The following is a 21,162-nucleotide window of genomic DNA, read 5'->3' as shown; positions in this document are numbered from 1 at the left end:
CGTGAAGTGACCTCTTAAAAAGAGTGGTGTCAGTTTATCTGATCAAACATACCAGGAAGCAGTTCAAAGGGGAGGCCTTGCTTGATTAGGAGTTTCAATTAAAAACAAAAGCTGAATTCTGAATCTGGGTGTTCACCTTCTAATATCACTGGAACAAGCATGAAGATCTAGCAGATAAAAGAGGGGAATCTTAGGAGGGAAATAGTGTTCTGGGAATGATTAGCTGAGACAACACTGAACATGATTTGCCCTGAGCTGCACTGACAGCCAAGTTGTGGTCAGCAGTATATCTGCCAGCTGGTCTCTACACCGTGTACACAGTAACATTTTTTAATTAAGAATGCCCTAGAGAGGAAACATGCACTGTGGTATAACTATGGCCAGTGAAGGAATTTGCTAGACCTGCTGAGGTTCTTTATATGGCACTTAACCTTTAACGGCACTTACTTTATTTTATTTTTGAATACTTTGCTTTATATTAAACAGAGATCAATTGAATCAACATCGCCAAACTCTGGGGTGGAATTGGGTGTTTTGAAATCCAAATTTAGATCCCAATATGATCTATCTCTACGATGAGCCAAAACAAACCCTCAGATCCAGTATCAGAAGGGTAGCCGTGTTAGTCTGGATCTGTAAAAGCAGCAAAGAATCCGGTGGCACCTTATAGACTAACAGACGTTTTGGAGCATGAGCTTTCGTGGGTGAATACCCACTTTGTCAGATGCAAAACGTCTGTTAGTCTATAAGGTGCCACAGGATCCTCAGATCCAGACACCCCTGAATTTCAGAAGATTCTGATACCCTGGCCCCTGGCAGAGTGTTCTGAACAGAGTCCACATATTTAGACTCTCAGTTTGGGCTATAAATTGTTCTCTGTTCTAGGCAAGAGTATCTTATTTTGCCCATCACAAAACCCTATCTATGGCAGGGAACAGCAATGATGATGCAGTGAAATTCAAGCAGTAAGAATGCCCCATATTGTTTCAATGTCTGTACCAGTTGCAGTTCTGGTTACAGTTATGTTGTTCTGCGAGGGCAGGAAAAAAGTGACTATGCTGTAAGTGTAATTATTCAGCCAAGAGATGCTTCTAATTTTTCATCTTGGATAAGCTATGCAATGTGATTAAATTAGATTTCTTATATTGTTCACTGACTTTTGGTAAATTACACCTTTGATTTCTGGTCCAATGAAAAGGTGCTAATTACCTTTTTAAGTGCTCATTTAATGTTCTGCAGTGACATAAACCATTAGTGCAGCAGAGTGCATGCTGGAACCTTCGAGAGGTTTCCCTCTGGTTGCTCTCTTTCATCAACTCTTCCCATTTTGCCCCTTAACTTTTTTCTTCAGACCCTTCAAGGTCCCCTGAGTACTAATTCTTCTGCAGATGAATAAATCTACAAAAAATTGTTTGCTGCAACTAGCTATATTTTAACCAAGTGAAAAAAATTGCATCCCGTCTAGAAGTCTCTCTGTCATTACTCATCTCAAATTATGACTTTTCTACTAGCAGGAGACTAAAGAACCCCACACTGTCAGTGCAGCCACCTCCTCTCACTGCAAGGAGGTATGTCTTTGTTCAAGGAAACCCTTCACTCCAGACTTGCACAGCCTATACTTTCTGCCATTTATGAACGCTTCCCCTACTCTGGTGCTGCCTGTATCTGAGTCACTAGCACTGTAAGGTTGGGATATTTACATGAGCAAATCCCATTGAAATTAATGGAAGTTGTTAAAACCATCTGGCCTAGTCCTCCTTCTTGACAGTCACCAGTTTATTGCAGGTGTATCCAATTGCTGGGTTCCAACTTCCACATGCTTCCAAGCCAACTGGATCTAGGCTGAGTCTAATTACTGTTTCTAGCTCTGGGTCTCTAGGGTGCACTCCCAGGCTGAGAACTCTTGCATGAGCCCTTCCTGGGAACATGGGACTCTGCAGTCCAGCTACTGCAAACCCTGTAACCAGTGCCTCAGGCCTCCCAACCCCCCTCATAGTTTACACATGCTTTCTCAGCATCCCACCTATGCTTGGGCACTCTGGATTCTCATTTAACCTTCTGGGGACAAAATAGCTGGCAAGCAAGGAACAGCAAAGGAATTTCTGAACAATCACATTTACTCTTAAAAGTACTACAGAGTAACAGATATTTGCAAATAACAAAAAAGGTCCAAGACGCACCCCTCCTTGGTCTGACCTCACCTCAAATATCTCACCACACTTACCTTCTTAGGTCCACTGTCCCTCCTAAACCATTTGTTATCTACAGACAGGCACTCAAATACCACAGAATATGCTCTGAGGAGAAAGTTTGGGATATACACCATAACTCACACAAAACTGCCAATCGCCAAAGACACTCCACCAGAGAAGTAGATTGCGTCATGGAATGGGCCACCAAAATACCCCAAGAGAACATGCTTCAGGTTCAGAACTAAAACCCCCCTCCAACCTCACACCCCTAGTTGTCACCTACATACAGTGCATCAAACAACTATAACCCATACTCAGTGGGGACCACATCCTGAAAGAAATCTTCCCTAAACCTCTACTTCTGGCCTTTAAACAGCCTCTGCAAGCTAGTCACCAGAAGCAAGCTCCCCACAGCCCAGCACAGACCAAATCAAAGCAGAACTAGACACTGTCACAACATCAGATGCAAAATCTGTAGAGATATCTCCACTGCTACAATGATCAACACCTCCCACAACACACCTTTCAAGATCCATGGGTCCTACATATGCCAATGACAACATGTGGTGTAACTCATCCAGTGCACTAAATGACCCCATAACTATGCGGGTGAAACCAGACAGACAATCAGTACACTCTTGAATGAGCTCACACGGGAAAGTGATAAAAGACAAAACCACCACATTGCTTGTGAGTGAACACTTCTCACAAAGTGATGACTCTGTATCTCACCTCTCAATCCTCAAAGGACACCTGCACAACAACACTTCCAAAAGACGAGCCTGGGAGTTTAAATTCATAACTTTGCTAGATACTAAAAATCATGGACTGAGCAGAGACACTTGATTTATGGCGTATTACAACACTATAAAAAACTACTAACACCCTCCCCCAGCTCTTTCACCAGTCTCCCCCCACTTCCTTTCTTCCCTATGACTGGAGGGATGTTAACCGGCCACTTCACCTTGATCCTTTGAAATGTGTTAACTGCTTATGGCAAACAAACAATCTGCTCCACATTGTATTTAGCTGTGACCTAATCACATTTCCTAGACTTGTAGAACTCTGTAAGCTCCAAAGCTTGGCTCTCTCACCAACAGAAGGTAGTTCAAAGAAGGTATTACTTCACCCACCTTGTCTCTCTAGTATCCTGGGACCGACACAGCTACAACACCACCGCATACTTACCCCTTCTGTGAGTCTGAGAGCTTCTCAGCATTTCAGATGAGGCAGAGTCCCTCCTGCCTCCTCTCTCCAGCCTATTTTTCCTTGTACAAGATGATGGAAAACTGCTATTTGCCCCGCCCCCACCCCCACATACCCAGATAGAGACACTACAGTTCCTCCAGCCTTTGTGATGACTTTTCAGTCATTCAATTACATGTCAAAACACCTTTTGTGGGCAGGATGACTCTCTGGAATATATCGTAACAGTATTGCTGTAGGTGAGGTTAGACTATGGTTGCCAACCCCCTAGAACTGGCCTGGAGTCTCCAGGAATTAATCTTGAATTAAAGATTAATCTTTAAGTCATGTGATGAAATCTCCAGGAATTTGTCCAACCACAGCTGGCAACCCTGAGTTAGACATGAGTTCATTGCATACTACAAAATGGTTTTAGTACATAACTAAGGTCACAATTTGTCCCAGACATATCGCACTCTGTCACAGTTGTGTTTTTAAATCTTCTAGGTGATTCTGGTTTCCATGTGTCACTATGCCTCCATGGGCCACAGCTAATACCATCAAATCTAGGACAAACTGCTAAGAAACAGGGCAGACACCGCCCCAAAACTGCTGGTTATCCTTCCATAAGATTTACTGAACCAGCAACAAAAGTAAATTTCTGTCTCATCATATTGGTTAACATGAAGTCAGAAAAGCAGTCTTAGGCATTCCAGTCCTTGTACCACCACCAAAAACACTAGACTTAATGACAAGTGGTTATTTAAAAGCAATTTCATCAAACAAAAGATTCTACTGGCCCAAAGGACCAGCCACACACCAAGGTCAATGTATCACTCAGATCTTACCCAATAATCAGGGCCAGCGCTTCCATTAGGCAACCTAGGCAATCGCCTAGGCTGCCAGGATTATTGGGGGGTGGCATTTTGCCAGGGGGGGGTGGCAGGCGGCTCTGGTTGACCTGCCGCAGGCATGCCTGCAGAGGGTCCGCTGGTACTGTGGCTCCGATGGAGCTTCTGCAGGCATGCCTGCGGCAGGTCCACCAGAGCCGCGGGATCAGCAGCGCGGGACCAACGGACCCTCCGCAGGAACGCCTGCGGCAGGTCCACCGGAGCCGCGGGAGCAGTGCGTGGGGTGGCGAAATGGTCGTGCGCCTAGGGCGCCAAACACACTGGCACCGGTCCTGCCAATAATCATACTGTTACCAATCCTTTAGTATCTAAAATCTAAAGCAGGGGTCCCCAACGTGGGGTTTGGAGTCACATGGGAAAGTCACATGTCCATGCATGATTTTGCTTAGTCACAGCAGGTGCCATTACCTATACTCCAGATAGAATGTTCATAGGAAAGTCCATTAAGTGTAGATAGGCATCTCCCATGGTCTGTTATGAGTTAAGTGTTCCTTGATGAGCCATTTAACTTGGATAGTCCCTTCAACATGTGCAAGCTAAATAGCTTCTCCGTGTTACTACAGGAGCAAACATTTAAAATACAGGTATAGAGCCAATACTCCACTTCCAATACAAAAAATATACATATGTATACAAATCATAACCTTTCCATAGACTTCTTACTTGACGTACTTAGTACAAGATTTGTTGCGGTTATATAACAGTGGTAGCAACAATGATCTACATGGTCATATTTTATCAGATAACATCACACCAAATTAAAATTTTTAAATTAGTTTATAAAAAAAATATTTTTTTCCCCTAACTGCCAGCCTCGCAAATGCACCCTGGAGTCTTGTCGGGATCAGGTATAACCAGCAATAATAATCTGGGAGTCCAAATGACCCATTCATTGACAACCTATTACCCTTTAGTGCAAGGGTCGGCAACCTTTCAGAAGTGGTTTGCCGAGTCTTCATTTATTCACTCTGATTTAAAGGTTTAGTGTGCCAGTAATCCATTTTAATGTTTTTAGCAGGTCTCTTTCTATAAGTCTATAAAACATCAACTATTGTTATATGTAAAGTAAACAAGGTTTTTAAAATGTTTAAGAAGCTTTATTTAAAATTAAATTAAAATGCAGAGCCCCCTCCCCCCCGACCAGTGGCCAGGACCCAGGCAGTGTGAGTGCCACTGAAAATCAGCTCTTGTGCCACCTTTGGCACCTGTGCCATAAGTTGCCTACTCCTGCTTTAGTGGGATTGATGGGTATTGCTGAGGGTAGGGTTTGGAGACAATGAAAGTGCGCAAGTGTCATTGTGGACAATTGGCCTATGGAATCTTTAGTAATAGTGTTGTGTGAGAAATGAACATCCCAGTTAAGAAGAAAAAAAAATATTCTACTTATAAACGGCAGAAATCAGAGGTGGAGTGATTGACACATAAGTATTTTTTCCAAAGCAAAAATCATACCCAGAGTTGTAACTCTGTGTTTTAACACCACGAGTAGACCGGATCCCCACTGTTTTCCAGTAGATTTTCCTTCTTTTAAACATATTTAGGGCTTTATCAGCACAGTTGTCAGACATGACCATGTGGGCTTTGTTCACAAGGAAGGTGCACAGCCAGCCATTCTCTTGTGAATTGCTCTGAAAACTAAGGCATGCATAAGTCAAACATGGCAATAGTTCAGCAGAACTGACTGGTGTCTGCCAATGTCACTTCAATTAGAGTGCCCTTTAAAATTAGACCAGCTTATTTTTTGTTATTACTTCCAAAGAAGATTAAACACGAACTGGAAGAATTATTTTAGTTGCACTGAAACGCATCCCTTCCACTATGTAAAAATCCCAGGATTGTGAAGCTGTTACACGAGACCTGGAGTTTGCTCCTGATCTCCTCACCACAAAACCCCACTTTCCAAAGAGTCTAGTCCCTTGTCAGTAGCCAGAACATACATTCCGATGGGCAATAGCAAAGTCCATTAGAAAAGCAAAATCAGACACATTTCAAATGTATGCATTATTCCGCTTGAGGACAGACCCAGCCAGGATGCTTATTTTTATCTTTTTCCTTCTGATAGTTTTTATGGAGTAGAGCCTAGTTGCTCAGTGGTCACATCATGCCCTCATAGAAACCCCTGCAGGAGGGTGCAAAGTGAGGTCGGGAAGAAAAATTCCTTGGTGTCTCTTTGGCAGTTTTCCATGTGTTAGTATTATGTAATGCCTATATGCCTCAAACCGGAGGCCAGGTACTGGGCAAAAACAAGAAATGGTCCATTGAGCTTAAAGAAAAAAAAAAAGCAGGGTAGATAAAGGGTGGAAGGAAAGAGGTACAGAGAGGTGAGCTGATGTCAAAATTTCCACAGCAGTCAGAGGTGGGAATAGAACCTAGGTCTCCCAAATTAAAGCTTTGCACCCTATCCCTTAGGCTAATGCACCCATCCAACTAGCTTCTTCCCATTGATGTGATTGGTTAGGGGCGCTATGGAATTTGGCAGGCATGCCCACACAGCTCCTGTGGATTCATAGAGGAAGGAACCCACAGCAATAGCTCTTACTCTAGTCAACACCCATCCCCCTCTTCCCTCTTACTGGCAGTATTGCTTCCAGTTTAGATTTCCTTGTGGACATCTTCCATCCTCTCCTGCACTTGACCCTTGACTCCTGAAATCCATGGTGTCCCTTCTGCCAACTGTCAGCATGGTGGCGGTAGGAGACACATGGATCAAAGGAAGCAAAGGAATGGTGCTTCACAGACAGCATGCCCTCCCCTTTCCCTACTCCCTTGCCATGAAAAGAAAAGGAGACAAGACCCATGAATGGAAAGCTCTCTCCATGCATGGATTTCTACAAGATGATCCAGACCTTAACTTCTCATTTTGGTACTTGCTTTGGTAATAATGCTGCTAAGTATTTTTTCTGGGGTGCGAACAGCATGGAAGAGTTATTTCCAACACTGGTCACTCCTTAGTACTTATTAACTTAAACAAACAAACAAAAAAGAGCAGTGAGATGGGGTGGAATGGTATTAGGCATAATTTTCTTCACTAAAAGTTTCATGCTATGCTTATCTATTAAATTGAATGACACAATTGAAAGGGATACCATGAAGGCAATTCATTCTTTCAAAATAATAGTTCTATTTCTCATCAGGGTGTTGAGAGAGCTAGTTCATTAAATACTCATCAAGTGTTTTGAGATACAAATGGGAGACACTATGGGCTCATTCCAGTTCTCACTATTGTATCATTTTGTTTTATATATTAATACTTTGCTTTATATAAAGGGCACAACAAAACGTTTGAAATCTATGAGAGTCTCTCTCTTGTCATCAATGCAATTGGATCGGGCCCTCTAGATGGGCAAAATATTACTGAAAAGCAACAAAGTCCTGTGGCACCTTATAGACTAACACAGTGGTCCCCAACCTTTTTGTGGCCAGTAGCATATTCATGTTGGCGCCCACCACACTCTTCTGAAAACAATTTTTCAAGGCTTATTTTGTATTTGAACATTAAATAGAAAAAACATTTATTACATAATATATGAATCTAGAGAGAAGAGAGAAAACAGAGAGAAGCCGCGAGGACAAACAACACCAGTGCTCGCAGCCCCAGAGTACTCTGTCTCCAGCAGGTGCAGGCCCTGGCTTACCTCACTGAGGTACAGCACTTTTCATATCCATTTGTTTTCTTTCAGTGCCCTAGCTTTCCTCTAGCTGTTTGGAAATAGTCATTTTTACACTGAGAATGTAATATTTTAATAAAGTGTTAGTGAGGTTTGGAGAATTGTTAAAATCGGTTTGTGGCAACATTGTGTCTCCATGTGTTTATATTTTGGCCAGAAGCTGGGAGTGATTAGTTTTGCGGTCAGGTCTCTTGTTACTTAAGCTGAGCCTAACTAAACAGGGTTTGCAGAATCCTTTGCTTTGATATTTCCAGCTGCCATCTAAGGGTACATCTACATTGCAGCTGGAAGCAGGCTTCCCAGCTTGGCCAGACAGACATGTGTGAGCTTTGCTTGAGCTAGCATGCTAAAAGTGCCATGTGGCTATGGTGGCATTAGAGATGCTCAGGCTAGCCACCCAACTACCTACCAGCTGCTTGGATGAGATTGTACTTGGGTGGCTAGCCAACATCACTGCAGCCACATTGCTCTGTTTTGCATACTAGCTCACATAGAGATAACTTGTGTCTGTCTACCCAGCCTGGGACACAAGCTCCCTGCTGCTGTGTAGATATACCCTAAAACTGAAGGGAATTCCCTTTGGATCCTCATGCTAGAATGTCCCAACAGGTGCATTTCTCCCAGTGAAGAATTTCATCTTGCCCCCATAGGGAGTGAAAACCCTCTGCAATGCTTCTACTGGCGTGGGCAGAATTCAGCTGAGCCAAGGGAACTATCTGGAATTTTCATATGGCAGCTCAGAGTTGCTGTTAGTCTGTGATGCTTCTAGTTTAGCTCTAATGGGCCTTGTGATGATTTATTCCAGCTGCTCAGCTCACTTTGGAGTCAACAGGTAGGATCCTTTTGTCTTCACAGAGCACTGAATCAGAACCTTAAGTACTGTATATTCTTGAAATTAAATGTAGTTCTGGTGGAGGGTGGTGGATTGGCAGCTGTAGGGATATTAGAGACAAGGTTCTGATACTCCTTGCATGCGTCTCAAAAACATAGTAGCTGCATTAACTTTTGTAGGGTTATTCTGGCTTTACATCAGTATAGCAGAATTAGAATCTGGACCATGCTACAAGCTAGTAAGAAAGGCAGTGGTCCGTAAGTGCAGGTCGCTGCTTTATTTGCACTAATTTGGCATTTAGCAGGAATCTAATTTAATCTTTGGGCAACAGGGGGCAACTGCAACTCAAGTAAGAGATTAATCATAGCAATCTCCCAAAGAGAAGTCCAACACTGGCAGGCCAGTTGCCAGCTCATGCCAAAGTCCCCATGTCTCAGCTGGACACAGAGATACAGAGCTGGAATCTGTCCAGCTCACTTGTGGGTTAATATTGATAAAATAGGTATTAGAATGATAAGAAAGTGTTTAAACTACTGAATGCTTGTGAGTTGCTGCCTGCATTAATTTTACTTGTAATATCTGTGTTCCATGCAATAGTGTATTATTTGAGCAGTTGTATCATGAGCCTCTGACCCTATGAATCACCATTCAGGTAAGGGCCATTAATTAGCATGAAGAGCTGCTCTTCTACAGAAATTATGCCCCTGCTGAAAGAGGAGACCCATTGATAGCAGACAGGCATATCTTACAACTGGAAACTCCGCACATCTGCTTTGAGGAATCGTCAGCCAAATGACTGAAGACTTATGTTGTCGTTCTGTTCTTCTCCCCATGAGGATGAGTTAAGCAAGTGGATTCCTCCCATCAGCTGAGTTTGCAGCTCAGAGCACTTGGTAAGAGGGGATTAAAAACCCCAAACAAAAAGGAACTAGATATTTCTAGGCTGCTTAGACTCTGCAGAGACAAAGTGTTTCCAGGCATAAGAAAGATCCCCAGATGCTTAGCTTGGATTAGCCCTAAGAGACAAATTGAGCTTGCTGAGTATAGAAGCCTATACTACCTCCTTCATGTGTCTGTGTTTGATTGCTTTAATCTTGTAAATAACTCTCTATTTTCCTTTTCCTATTTAAGGAATCTTCATATAGTTTACTATGGCATTGGCTACAAGCTTTGTCTTTGGTGTGACATCTAAAGCACAATTGACCTGGGGTAAGAGTCTGGTCCTTTGGGATCAGGAGACACCTGAACATGGCTGTGATTCTTGATCTAAGGGGCCCTCTCTCACAGGGTACACTCCCCTGGATGGCAAGACAAACCAGAGTATCCAAGCAGGAGCGGCTCTAGACATTTCGCCGCCCCAAGCACGGTGGCGTGCCGCAGGGGGCACTCTGCCGGTCGCCGGTCCTGCGGCTCCAGTGGACCTCCCACAGGTGTGCCTGTGGAGGGTCCGCTGGTCCCGCGGCTCCACCAAAGCTGCAAGACCAGCGGACCCTCCGCAGGCACGCCTGTGGGAGGTCCACTGGAGCTGCAGGACTGGCGGACCCACAGCAGACATACCGCTGAAGGCTGCCTGCCTGCCACCCTCCCGGCGACTGGCAGAGCGCCCCCTGTGGCTTGCCTCCCCAAGCATGTGCTTGGCATGCTGGGGCCTGGAGCCTTAACAGGGAGTCACAGACAGTCCCCAAGGGGACTGTCTGTGACTCCCTGTTAAGGCTGGTATCGTGCTGAGGAGTTTGCACTTGGTGAAGTTGATTGGTTATGAGTTCTAAACTTAGATTTCACCAACTAGAAATTTGTGCCCTCTTTTTTAACAGTCTGCATAGGGGTTGATACTCATACTCTCACATAACCTTTGGGAGTGTTACAAGAAATAATGTCAATAAGTATTGCACCTGATTACTCCAGAGCTGAATTTGGCCTGGAACCATCTTGGATGATGAAGCACAAGTTAATGGTCTTCTTAGCTGTTTTTTCCTTTTGGAGTGTAACTTATGCATTTTGTACACCCCTAAATGCCAAAATGGTGCAAGTTACAGTGTTGCCACATAAACCCTTTCTGATAATCTTACACTGAAGTGCATTCTCACTGTTTACATGTCTGCTGAGTTTGGCCCAGAAATGTCTAATGAAATTCCACTTGCTAACGCAAGGTTTCAATTGGCCCTATATCTTGCTGTCTCTGATTCCGGTAAGAATTTGTGATGGTGAAACTGATCAAGACTCTTAAAACAGAAACCACAATGGCTGTTTATAACAGTTGAATCAGAAGACCTAACTGCTAGAGATTATATTGTGGCTTTGAAGCCACAGCCTGCATTGAATGGGAGAGGAAGGCTTAATCATTCTGTCTAACCTAACCTGAGTTCCTCCAGGGGTTCTGAGAAAGAGACACATACACTTGCCTGAGAATTCCATTATGCTATGTAGTAACGTGAGAGAAGGCTTCTTGCACACTCTCCCCTTTACACACCCATGCACAACCAAGCCGTATGGATTTATTTCTGTGTGAGCAGTGCTTTGACTTTCAGTGTTAACTGAAAGCCATATCAGAAAAGATTGTTATACCTGTACTGCACCTGTATTACTGTTCCGTGGTCCACAGCACTCAAAGCTTTCAGCTCCTCAGCTGTCACTTTCTGAGTAGAGACCTGCATATCTCCCCCTCCTGATGGTTTTTTTCAGGCTGCACACTTCCCTGAAGTACTGCGAGTTCCCCACAAAGTCAGGCTTAGGCATTCTCCTCAGAGGCTAACAGTGCAATTGCCCACAGTTAAAAGTTACCACACAGCCCTTTCTAAGCAAGCATATTAAGTCTTAAAGTGAAAGCAGAGGAAATGTTAAAAATAAATTAAAAACCCTACACACATGGTGATAAGCTTACAAGGGATCACCCCACAACTCCAGTAAGGACTGTGGTAGGATATTCAGTCCTTCAGACTTCAGCAAGGGTTTTTTCTGTGATCACAAGTTCTTAACAGCCTTAGCTCAGAACAAGAATTCCTATGCATAGGTTTGCCTTTCCTTCATGCAGCCTGGGGCTTTGATCTGCCGAGACCATGAATAGGTAATCAGCTAGACAATACTTCTCGCTTCTGGGTGTAACTTCAAAAGGTTGGTCTGGAAGTGGGAATTTGCACTACTCTCCCTGCAAGTATTTCCTAGGAACCCCATTTACCTTTGTTGATCCTGAAAGTTCCTTCTTGTCTGGCACATTGTTTTAAATAGTTCTTTGATACTCCTAACACTTGCAGGATTTACATTGGCCACGTCTCCCCCGCTAGAGAAGTTACATACAATATTACAATAATACATAAACTTTGCATTTCTACTGCAATGGACTCCAAAGCCAATTCAACTTAATTCAATATGATCTCCCAAAGATACCGTAAGAAATTGCCGTATCTGTTACAAATTCATCTCAGTCTTTAGCAGCATGACATGATTCTTTTATTGCTCTGTTATCAGGTGCTGGCTTCGTACAAAGAGCTGCAGTTTAGCAACTATGGATGCTGATGTGGCTATTCAGATTTCATCCTGAAGACAAAGGCAGGTCTCCATCTGAGGTGAGGTTACTGTGGCCTTAGGACTAAAGAAGCCTGGGGAGAAGGCTTAGGTTCGGGTATATGTAGAGTTTAAGTGATCTTCATGTTAATATACCCAGACTCCAGGAGGGGATGGCTGTGATGGCAGTCCAAAGACCCCCTTAGGACTGACACCTGAAGTACTGGAATTACCTCTTAGCCCATTTTCCCTGCCAGCTTGGGACTCCAGAACCCTGCCTTGTTGAGCCTGACACGCTATCTGCTGCAACACAGACCCAGTTCTGGTCCACTCCCCCACGCTGCAGACTTTAACCAAAAACTGCTCAGCAGGTCACCTATCTCCAGCACCCAGCTCTCAATGTGATCCAAACGCCAAATAAATCCGTTTTTCTCTGTATAAAGCGTACACAGGGTAAACGCATAAATTGTTCACCCTCTGTAACACTGATGGAGAAATATGCACAGCTGTTTGCTCCCCCAGGTATTAATCACTTACTCTGGGTTAATAAAATCACTTTTGTTTATTAATTAAGTATAAAAAGTAGGATTTAAGTTGTTTCAAGTAATAACAGCCAAAACAAAGTAAGTCACCAAGAAAAACAAAGCAAAGAACACACAAGTCTAAGCCTAATACATTAAGAAACTGATTCCAGGTAAAATCTCACCCTCAGAGATGTTCCAATAAGCTTCTTTCACAGTCTAGACTCCTTCCTAATCCTGGGCCAATCCTCTCTCCTGGTACAGTCCTTGTTAGTTCCAGCTCAGGTGGTAACCAAGGGTTTTCTCATGACTGGCAGCCCCTTTGCTCTATTGCACCCCCTTTTATAGCAGCAAGACGAGAATCCTTTGTCTCTCTCTGGGTTCCCATCCCTCCTTCAAAATGGAAAAGTACCAGATTTAAGATGGATTCCCGTATCATGTGATAAGGTCACATGTCCTGTGAGGCCTCATTCTTCATTACCCACAGGCTGGCCAGCACATGTACACCAGAAGGCTTGCAGGTAAATAAACCCATTCACAACCAATTGTCCTAGTTAATGAGAACCATCAAGATTCTAAGCCATCATTAATAGCCCACACTTTGCATAGTTACAATAAGACCTCAGAGTTATACTTAATATTTCTAGCTTCATATACAAGAACGATACATACATACTAATAGGATGAACCCACTCAGTAGATTATAAGCTTTGTAATGACACCTTACAAGAGACCTTTTGCATAAAGCATATTCCAGTTACACTATATTCACACTTATAAGCATATTTCCATAAAATATTATGGAGTGAAGCATCACAATGGCGTTTATTCTTTGCAGAAAGGCTGCAGTTTGTAGGATTCCACCAGCTGCTGAAGGTCATCAGGCTGATGTGCATGGCTGCACTTCTACATATGGAATCTCATGGAACCTGAAGAGAGCTTGTTTTTGCCGGCTTTTGCCTAAAACATGAATATTTACATTTATATCTCTCCCTGCATTTCAACTGTATACACCTGGGATAGTCATTTCCAGAGTTACTAATCCTTATGCTTCAAGATCTGAATTACTACCTTGGATCAGGAAGGAATTTACACCCTAATGGCATAATATCCTGCTAAGGGCTTTGTGGGATTTAGTCTTTATTCAGAATATCAGCCATTGGCCAGAGCGCAAGACAGTGGATCAGATCCTCAGTGGGCCTAAACCAACATTGTTCCCCTGACTTCCCTGAAGCAATGCTCATTTACACCAATTCAGGATCTGACCCAGAATCTACAATCTATGCGCCTGGTCTAGCAGTTCCTCACCACCTCACATTCCAGCAGCATGAATGATCATTTAGTAGGCACTTTGCTTCTTACTGCCGTGGCTTCAGCACTCTGTTGGAATGAGCACAAAAGGGCAAAGGGCAACTGCAGAGCACAAAGATGACAAAATAAAATAGGGAGAACCTGTGGGCTGTTAGGATCCTAATGGAGAGCCCTGTGACGAAATGCAATCAGACAGAAAGGACAGATGTAAAGTAAGCTACATAGGTGAAAGTGTTCACTTTAAACTGTCAGCACTAATTTAAGCCAAACTTAAATAAAAAAATAAACCAGAGCAGCTGGATCTAGGAAGTGGTTGATTGACCTCAGCATTGGCCATTATCCTTTTCTCCTCTTAAACCATTGTTCGTCAGCTTCCACTTAAAGCAAACCAAAACTGTCAGTCTAACCACAATCAAAACCAGTGGGTTTGCATTCATATATTATTTCTCTGCATATTATTTGACATGCATTAAGAAAAAGCACAAAGCGTTACTTAAAAATCTTTCCTCTCCATGTAAAAAGGTGCTGTGTTGTGCTGCTTAAGTGGAAGTCCTACCAAAATAATTTATACTAGCATAATGCCCTGTACCCTAGAGAACCTCAAACTGCTGAGCTCACTGAAAATGACCTGCCGATTATAGATGAGGGTCAGTGCAATCATTGTACCGGGGAAACAGTGTTGTGTGGTACTTTGGGTACAGGATTGTGATGCAAAGACGACAGATTCTACTTTTGGCTCTACAAACGAACCTGCTGAGTGAACTTGGAGGAGTTTAATCTTCTCTCTCTTTTTCCTCCCATCACTTGTCTTGTCTAGAGAGAATGTGAGCTCCTTAGGGCAAAGATTATCTCTTACTATGTGCTTGTATAGTGCCTAGCAAAGGGGGTCCCCAGTTGCAGTTGCAGCCTCTCTAGGCACAGCTGTAATACAAATAAATACTAAACTCAACCACAACTTCCTTTGAAGTGAAACATGGCAACTGTATAGAAGTATACAATAGCATATACTCAACATGGATGGTGAGGTGGGAGGACTTAAGCAGAACATGAATTTGGCCAGGACACTGGATTTAACATCCCACCTCTTGTGGAAAAAGCTGTAGCCCCTGGTTTTATTTCTTAGCTTAATCAGCACTGATGATTAGAGAGAAACACCCAGCTCCTCAAAAGGTATTTACGTGTCAAATACCTTTGAAGACTGAGCCAAATTAAAAAAAAATTGATGTTATTCATCACATCAGTACCGTAAAGCCTACCCAAAAGATTAACATAACACTGGTGCGGTTGGTGATGGCCTTCCTTAATGGTGATGGCCATCATTCAATCTAATTAATACTGCAGGGTCAATGATTTCTCTACACCCATTCTGAAAGCACCTTTTCTCAAAGTATCTGGGCTACCTGTGGGAAAGCCAAATTGTGTTTCTTCAAAAATTCTGTCACATGATCAGTGTCACTGCCACTGTCACTCATTCAACCTCCTGCAGGGAACTCACTCTGATACTGAAAAACAAATATGTTCATTATGTTTATTTTCTGAGCCGTTTCTCAGAAGCTACTAACGGATGACATATGGTTTACTTACTCGACTTTCTATTGTGGGATTTCCAACATTCCCCCATATAGGTATAGAGTGCTGGTACGAGGAGCATTTATCAATACCTGAGTGGGCGACTGGATGGCTCAAGAAATTACCAACATAATACCTCTCACTCCTAGGTTACCAGATTAAGTCCAAACCATGGAGTAGTGTCTAAAAGGTGTTATCCCACAGTTTGTCAGCAAACTAGTTCAGTTCTCATTCCTGTGTGGATAGAGACACATTAACCTCAGATTATTAACATGTTTAAATTTAGGCATGTGATTAAGTCACTTGCTTAATCAGGGCCCAAATCTAGTAACAGACTTTAGAAAACAACAATTATCTGTCAAAGTGATTGTTCATATAGTGAAACAGTATCTGGTGCTGAGGGAGCTTCTAAAATCTATATATAGGATAATTTTGCAACGTATAAAGCCAAAATTTTCAAAAATACAACCTAAGATCAGACTTCTGAGTCCATATTTAACTTTAGACTCCTATTCATAAAGTTTTGCCTAAATGTTTTGATTCACTCGTTTTTGTTATTTTATTTGACCCTCATCCGGAATACCACAATAGTATTGAGAAAATGAAGCGTACGGCACTGGCGTTCTTAATGGCTAACTGTACGGAAATCTGAGCAATATAATTAATGAAGGTGATTTATCATTATCCCTCTCCTTTAAATATTAGCAGGACATTGTGTCAGTATTTGTATTAGAATAAGAAATGATTTGATGTTTAGTTCGTTAATTGTATTTGGAAAAATATCTAATACAAGTAAGTGTTGGCTTTTGTTTTCGTGGAAATCTGTTGATTTAGTTGAGCCATTTCAGAAACTATGTGGTGAGCTGGCCTTATTTCACTTTGGTACCTCAGAAGGAAGCCTAAAACTCTGGGATTGATTCTGACCTCACTTACACCAGTGTAAGTCAGGCGTAACAGCATTCAAAGTCAAGTGACACTGGTGAAAGTCAGATCAAAATTAGGCCTTCTCCCCCTATCTGTATCTGCATCCAACATTCAAGCCAAACAGCCACATTTGACATTCGAAAAAGTTTGGCTAACTTTTTCCTTAGTGTTCATGGTCTTTACATTTCTAGATTCTGTCTAGCAACAGAAGTTCCCAATTGCCAACATAAAGGCTATTCTTGTCAGATTTCTGGTGCAAGTGGTTTATATAACTGTAATAAGCATCTCTCACCCTTTGAGCGCTTATCAGAAACAAATTGAATTAGGCACCTGAATTCGAGTCAGGCCCCACTATGTTCTACCACACGAAGAGTAACACATTCAACCCTGATGGCCTTTATTTCAGTTTGAGAGAACAGGGGGAAAACCAGGAAAAACTAGCATAAGTTGTCTATGGGAGAGAGACCGCAGTGACTCATGAATCAGAATGACAAAATGGTGGCAGCCTCACAGCTGCTTATGCATCAGGCAGAGAAACTTACAATTAAAGATTACATCTTTTGCCCCTGCTGTCTACATAAACCGCAGCTGAACTTTGCTGCTGACTCCTATTTCTATAACCACCCAAGCCAAAACCTCTAATCCAAACAACCTCAACTGCTGGAAAAAAGTTTGGCTCCAACTTGGGTCTATCTCTGCTCTAAGCCTTTCAGTTGGTTTGCTAGTCTCACTATAGCAAGGGAGTAAGAGTTTTAGTCATTTCAAATTTTGAAAGAGTCCTCTCTCCCCCTTTCAATTTTGTCTTAATGCATTTTTCGTCTCAGTGACACTTGTCCCAGACCACCGTCGTGGCCTAACAGAATTGTCTAATAGCTTTGAAGAGCTATAATTTGATGTCTGGATAGTTTGAAATATTTAAAAGGCTTTTCTATTAACCTACAATTTAAAATTTTGAGGGAAGTTTATATAAAAAACAAATCCAGCCTAGAACCTGTGGCAGTGCATTCATATAAAGTGTTCAATCTCTCCATTTTATTACATGCCACTGTCTCCTACATTCCTGTCGTATATGCCTGTCTCTTCCTTCTTCAGCATTATGGTTGTCCTGCTGCCTTTTCCTCTAACAATTAAGAGATCAAGCCAAAGATACCGTAGATGAACTCAGAAATGCACAATATATGGTAATGAAAGATGGCCATGAGAGCAATTTGTACTGTAGTACTGAGATTTTCCCACCTCACTACCTTGGCTGTGAGCCGTCTACAATGGGACCAGGGAGAATTTCCCTAATGCAGGTATGGTGTTACCACAGGTGACCTTACACTGTCCTGCTCACAAGCTCCAGCAGAGGAGTTATGCCAGGGAATGGAGTGGCGCTTGAGGCATGGCTATAACACACACCACACTGTGGCCATTCTGGCTTGTGCCAGTGGTAGTCCTGGAAGAGATGCTGTAATTTAGAGCTGCTCCTCACAAAGATGCCTGCTTTATAGCAGGGTTTGGTCTATACTATCAACTTGTGTTGGGACAGTGATGTTGCTCAGTGGAAACTCCACACCCCTAAGTGACGTAGTTATGGTATAGCTACCTAATCCCGAGCATAGATGGACTTCTTCCGTCGACATAGCTACTGCCTCTGGGGGAGGTAGAATACCTATGTTGATGGGAGAAGCCCTACTGTTGGCGTAGGCAGCATCTTCACTAACTGCTGCACCAGTGCAGCTGTACCACTAAGTGTCGACAAGCCTCAGAGCTGTTTCAGCACTGTGAGCAACCCAGAATCACGACAGCAAAGGTGCCAAAACTCCCTTTTTTCTTCTCCTCCTATGGGCTGGGCTGGGCTGGGCTGGGCTGGGCCTGTTGTACAGGTCTGAGGGCTTCAGCCTATGGCTATAACTTCCCCTAGGGTGCTAAGAAACAGAATCCATCTGATAGCAGTTTGATGTGAAGTGAGAGTGTCGTCTTAGAATATCAGGGTTGGAAGGGACCTCAGGAGGTCATCTAGTCCAACCCCCTGCTCAAAGCAGGATCAATCCCAAGACAGATTTTTGCCCCACATCCCTAAGTGGCCCCCTCAAGGATTGAACTCAATCCTGGTTTTAGCAGGCCAATGCTGAAACCACTGAGCTCTCTCCCCCCTTGGCTTGAGGATGGAGAGATTTTTAAAGCTGGGTAAAATCTTGTTATGGATTGAGTTAAAACCCCTTTAAACGGACGTGTCAATGAGTCTGTGATGGGTTGGACCTCCCCTCCCACATCTGGGATGCCACCTGATGTACTGGGGTTTCACCGAGCCTCTCCTGCTCGACCAGCCTAGATTCCTTCTCCGTTCTACTGAATTAGGCTCTTTGGCCTCTTGCAAAACACACATAGGTAGGGCCACACCCAGCTGCAGACACAGACTGAAGTCAGCTCTGTGTGAGAGGACTCCCCCTGTACTCACGCACACACCCCTTTTTGGAGACAAACCCAAAATAATACTGTCTTGCGCTGTATAGAAAAAAATCTCACAGCGGAAGTTCATAAAAATTCACCTTTTTCCTCAGTGTGAAGAGAGATAGCCACAGCTCCTTGTCCCCCTAGCCCACTTAGAAATTGCATAAACTGGGTTTAATGATAAATAAATGTTATTAACTCTAAAAGGCAGGTTTTAAGTGGTTGAAGGGATAGCAAACAGAACAAAGCAGATTACTAAATAAACAAACAGAACATGAAAAATAATCTTGATTCACTAAAGAAATGGTTTACAAATAATAGATTTCCTAAATATTGTTACAGTCAATTACAGAGAGTCTTGAAAGCCAGCAGGACTGGCCTCCAGCTTGAAACTTCAGCTATTTCCATTCCCTCCCAGCCTGGGCTCAACCCTTTTCCCCCAGTTCAGTTCTTGCTTCCAGGTGTTTTTCAGTATCTCTTCAGGTGGGGAGGCAGAGGAGAACCACGATGATGTCACTTCCCTGCCTTATATAGCTCTTGTGTATGGCGGGAACCCTTTGTCTCCCAGTGGAAGAACACTGGCATTCCAAGGTGGGGGGTCCAGTACCAGGTGACTCAGACCCATGTCTCTGCACGGTTGTAGCAGCCATTACTCATAAGCTGTATGGAGCATCCACAGGAAGATTAAGCTTTCACAGTCCATTGTCTTTGCTAATGGGACATGTTGCATAAAGTATCTCTCAGTTATGTCATAGCCATATCATAAGCATATTTCCATAAAGAATATCGAGTGTAACGTGACAGAGTCTGCCACTTAAGTCACTCGTAAGAAGCTATACCTAAAACATAACCTATTAGCCTCTGCCCAGCACCATGTGACAGAGGATTTGACAGGGTATTGTGACTGGGTGTGTGCGCATAGGGGAGAGATTCAGAACAGACTGGGTGAGAGAGAGGCTGAAGGACCAGTTGAACTCTTGTGGCTGACCCTGAAAAATCTGAAGATTTTTTGGGAGAAGGAGAGTCAGAGGTACAGGCTGAGAACACCACTTTTGGTTCTGTGAGTAAAAGAAGCTGTTTCCTCCTTTTTGGTTCCCTGTGGTCAGAGACACAGGACTTTGTACATGTTTTGAAAATTAAACCACATCAACAAAATACCTATCACCAATTTCCATTCCCAACTAGGAGCCACAGGGCTCCAGCGTTTGACTAGCTGCTTGGGTTGAAAAGGGGCAACAGTATATAGGCATCTAAATATGCAGATAGGCTCCTAGGGGGATTTTTAAGGCGTTAGATAGCTAGGTGCTGTTTAAAATGATAAAAGTCCTATCTGCATCTTCAGGCACTTAAATACCTTTCAAAATCTAAACCTGAGCATCTTTTGCAACAGGATTAAAACTAATATTGCTAATATCCCTAGACCTGCCTACATGAAGCCTCTGTGAGGAAACCACCTAAATATCTGCTAGTAAGCAAAGGATAAATCTGACTGTAGGAAGTAATTCATGACCTCTTTTTGACCCTATAAGACAACAGTGGTAGTGGAATTACTCCCTGATTGCAGACTCAGCTTCCTGCTGGAGAATGGAGCAGTTTTCTTAGAGCTAAACATTTTCTAGATTTAAACAAAACAAATTAGCCCCCCTCCCTCCAATTCAAAATGGACTCCACATACTGTCAGACTCCTCTGGTCACTCTGTATCTCATGATAAATCTAGGAGTGTATGCATCATCTTATTGACATACAATACACTGGATTGCTAGTTGCTTTTTTCTACTATGTGTGGGGGCAGCCATTTTTAATTGTTTCCATAATGACAAACAGAAGCATGAGGGCTTATCATTAGATTAGCAAGATGAATGTATCAACATTCAACTTCTATTCCAAAGAACCCAGTAAAAAGAGAGCTTTTCATTTTTGTATTGCATACTTTACACTGCAGTTTGCTTGTATCAATCTTTAATAAAAAGAATATAAAGTGTTTTCCACATGGTGCAAATTAATAGTTATGGTACCTCAGAAAACAAGAGACTGCACTCCCATAATTAACATTCCCTAGCACAGAATCCAGGAGAGCTTGCTGTGGAAGTAGGGCTTAAAATGCATTCTGA

At 42.9% G+C, this 21,162-nt stretch overlaps 1 protein-coding gene across 1 annotated transcript in view; it reads left to right on the top strand.

The window, feature by feature from the left end:
* Nucleotides 1-21,162, top strand: part of POLR3A (RNA polymerase III subunit A) — a 1,141,582-nt gene that overhangs the window by 55,942 nt on the left and 1,064,478 nt on the right. The gene's annotated exons all lie outside the window — the stretch shown is intronic.

Source organism: Gopherus flavomarginatus, chromosome 6 (assembly GCF_025201925.1).
Source record: "Gopherus flavomarginatus isolate rGopFla2 chromosome 6, rGopFla2.mat.asm, whole genome shotgun sequence".
NCBI classification, from domain to species: domain Eukaryota; kingdom Metazoa; phylum Chordata; order Testudines; family Testudinidae; genus Gopherus; species Gopherus flavomarginatus.
This window is presented reverse-complemented; position numbering and strand designations above follow the sequence as displayed.